Below are 3,729 nucleotides of genomic sequence, written 5' to 3'. Positions count from 1 at the left end.
GCGGGCGCGCGCGCTCCGCCGGCTCGCGGGAGGGGGCGCGCCTCATGCCGCCGCCGCTGATCTCCCCGCTTTGTGCGGCCGCGCGGCCGAGAGACCCCCCTCTTCCTGGCCCGGCTGACCGCCCCGCTCTGCCTGGACTTCCTGGCCGCGAAAGACGAGGGTTGGGGGCATAGCAGAGTGAGAGTAGTGGTGAGGGCTGGTGTGGCACGTGGGGAGGGTCCAGAGCCCTAGGTGCTGCACCTGGGGAAGGAGAGCAGCCATCGAGACCTGGGATCCCAGGGTTAGCTAGCGTTTTCCCCGAGGGGCAAGAAAAGATGCTCCATTGGCCTCCACAAAGCTGACCGGATTCCCTTTTGGGTGGGGACCGGGCGAGTAAAAGCAGCCTTTTGAATGTTGACTTCTGAATCCTTTTCAGGAGGCCCTCCACCTGCCCCACTGAGCGAACCTTAAGCCCTCAAGCCAGTGTTTTTGGAAAAAGCGCGGTCAATTTCAGGAGGACATTAAAAGCCAACCTCCCCAGCTTCAGCCCCAGCTCCTACTGCCTTCCAGCCACTCTTCCCTGCCTTTCCTTTCTGCGGCTCTTAGGGTGTTGTTACTGCCCTTAAAGGCCATCGTGTGAGTGCCCTGTCAGAAGAAAGCTTGGTGGTGGCTAGGATTTTACAGAAGGTAATTAGGATTTAGGCTGAATGTACATTTGCAATAAAATAAGGTTGTGTTAGTGTTGTGCTGGTGCCTGCAACTTCTTGCTAAGGCCAGAAAATTCTGCCACGTTTCCCTAAACACCTATAACTTGGCCCTCTTGTGTACAGGCAGTATTCCATATTATTACATGTGGTGCTGATTTTTAATGAATATTATAAAACTTTGGCTCGCTCTACTGAGAGGGATCATAAATCCCCCCCTGTAAAACGGGCACTGGCATATGCTGAGGAAGCAGTGAAGCGTCGCCCTGGGAGTCTTGTGATATCATCTAAAGTGTTGCTCTGAACCACCTTCATTTGAGGGCAGAGTTTTGAAAGGCCCCATTTGGAATGTCTGTGTGGAAAGCTAAGTGATGGCTGAAAGCAAGCTGGAGGTGCTGAGCTAATTTTTCCAACAGCACTGCGGAGCTCCTGCGTGGAGGTCTGGCAGCGGACTGTGAGATTTTCTCTGCTAACCGACCCGGCCTTCAGATAAGGAAAAGTCCTAGAGCTAGGAGTAGCCCTCAGTCTCCTGACCTCTGGTCTGGTGCCCCCTAGGACAAAACACTCTGCTTCTGAGCTCCCTGCCTGACCCCTGGCAAGGACAGAGTACAAATTCCTGGTCTGCCCTGGCTAGGCCGTTTCTTATAGTCTTACGGATGGTTATGTTTCGCATTCCTCATTCTTCTAAGTATGTGTTGGTGAGATAACTTTATGCATTTTAGTAGCAGCAATAAATGTTTTTCTCACAACAAGGGATGCTTGAGAGCATCCCTATGAGAGTGGTGTAGATTCATTTATTTTCAAGCAAGCCATGGCTGCCCAGCTGTGAGTGGAGTTGGGCACATCAGCTTGGGGGTGGTTGAGGAGGGAAATGCGGCTGCCAGCTGATCTCCCACCTCCATTCTGGATTCTACAAGCTGATCTTGTCAGATGGATACAACAAAGGCTTCCAGGTCATTTCAGTTAGTCTGCTTGCTTAAAGACTCAGACTGGAGCTTTTTCACTTTGAGATTTTCAAGCATGAGGTGGGACATCAAATAAAGATGAAAAATCCTAATACACCCGTGATAGGTGGCATCATCTAGTCATTCAAGGAGTCTAGATTAGGAGTAGTTAGCCTCTCTGGTTACATCCAGTTCTGCAATCATGCACCTCTGTGGCTGTAAGACAAAAATCTTTGCTTTAGGTACGCTTTGAAGTCTAGTAGTGAGTTCATTTTTCTTCTTTATTTTCGGTAGTTAGAAGTGGGTTATTTGAATTCAAGCCTGAAAAATATATTCAGAATTGTGTGAAATGAAAATGGTAAGTCAGGCTGGGCATGGTGGCTCATGCCTGTAATCCCAGCACTTTGGGAGGCTGAGGCGGGTGGATCACGAGGTCAGGAGATCGAGACCATCCTGGCTAACATGGTGAAACCCCGTCTCTACTAAAAATACAAAAAAGTAGCTGGGCGTGGTGGCGGGCGCCTGCAGTCCCAGCTACTTGGGAGGCTGAGGCAGGAGAATGGCGTGAACCTGGGAGGTGGAGCTTGCAGTGAGCCGAGATCGCGCCACTGCAGGCCAGCCTGGGCGACAGAGCGAGACTCCATCTGAAAAATAAATAAATAAATAAAGTAAAATAAAATAAAAAGGTAAGTCAAGTACTAGACACTCATTTAACAGTACTGCTGCAGAGGCTGGGCTGTGGACAGCCTTGGCACCTCCATCATGAGTTTGCATGGCCACTCCTGGGCTTGTGGTGCTGCTCTGGCACTTTAGGTGTTTACGATGTGAAACAGATGCAGGTCCTTCCCTCTGTAGAATCATGGCAGTAACTTGAGTGGAGGTCAATTTATTTCTCATGCTTGGAGCATTCAACCTTTCCTGATACACATTTTTTCCCTACATAATTACATGCGTGTGTTGATCCAGAGCATGGGCTTTGCCTGTGATACATTTCTAAGTATGATATGACTTCCAGGGACAATAAATCTGTATCATGGCGTTGAAACAAATAAACTTTATTTCTGTAATAGAAATCTTCTTGATTGTAGAAAATAAAACAGGAAAAATTAAAATATACAGGAAACAGATGAGGAAAGGAAGACAGACTAAAGACATGGGCAGTTCTTGAGCCTTTGATTTTCTTGCTCTCCAGCACCTTGTACAGGATTTGATGATGTTGAAAAGATACTGTCTTTTTTCTTAGGCAGAACAGTAGAATTTCAAATGTGGTACCTTGAATAAGGCATGGCAGGGCAAAGTTAATGTCCAATGAAATCTGACAAAAGTGAATGGAGTGGGATGCTGTAAGGGTTTCTGCAGACAAGGAACATGTCCTGGCCTCAACTCCTAAAGGATCACTCTGCTGGGTCACGGAAAGTACAGGAATGGAAGCAGAGAGACCAAGTAGGAGGCTGTTGAGATAAGTCAAGAGAGAGGTGATGGTGATTGAAACTATTAATAGAATGCTAAAATGATAGCCATAAATGGAATCTAGATATATTTTCAACATAAACTGGATAAGCTTTGTTGATGATTCCATTGTAGGTTATGAGAGAAGAGTCAAGGGAAATTCTGAATTTTGGACTGAACAGCTTATTAATGGAGAGTTCATTTATACAGGAGGAGCAGGTATGCGGGAAATGCTGAAACATTTGGTTTTGGATATAGTACATTTCACATGTCTATCGGACGTCTAAGTGGAAAAGGTGAGCAGGTGATCAGACATGGGAATCTAGAATTTAGGAGGGAAGTCCAGACTAGAGATAGAAATCTGTGTGTCATCAACACAGCAACTGGAAACATGGGTGGAGAAGAAGAGCAAGGAAAAGAAGTCTAAGGCTTAAGACCTGGGGCACTCCGACATTTAGAGGTCAGCAAGATGAAGAAAAGAAGATTCCCCCAAGGAAGCTGAGAAGCAGCAGCCAGAGAGAGAAAGGGGCCAGTTCATCCCAACCAACAGAAGGAAAGGCAGCACAGGTGGGGAAGTGCAGGGAGGCTGGAATATCATGGTAGGAAGTATGGGAAGCTGTTGTCTGAGGGATTCTGTTTTCTTAGTGGATTAA

This window comes from Rhinopithecus bieti, unplaced genomic scaffold (genome assembly GCF_001698545.2).
Source record: "Rhinopithecus bieti isolate Rb0 unplaced genomic scaffold, ASM169854v2 scaffold_10354, whole genome shotgun sequence".
Classification (NCBI taxonomy): Eukaryota; Metazoa; Chordata; class Mammalia; order Primates; family Cercopithecidae; genus Rhinopithecus; species Rhinopithecus bieti.
This window is presented reverse-complemented; position numbering follows the sequence as displayed.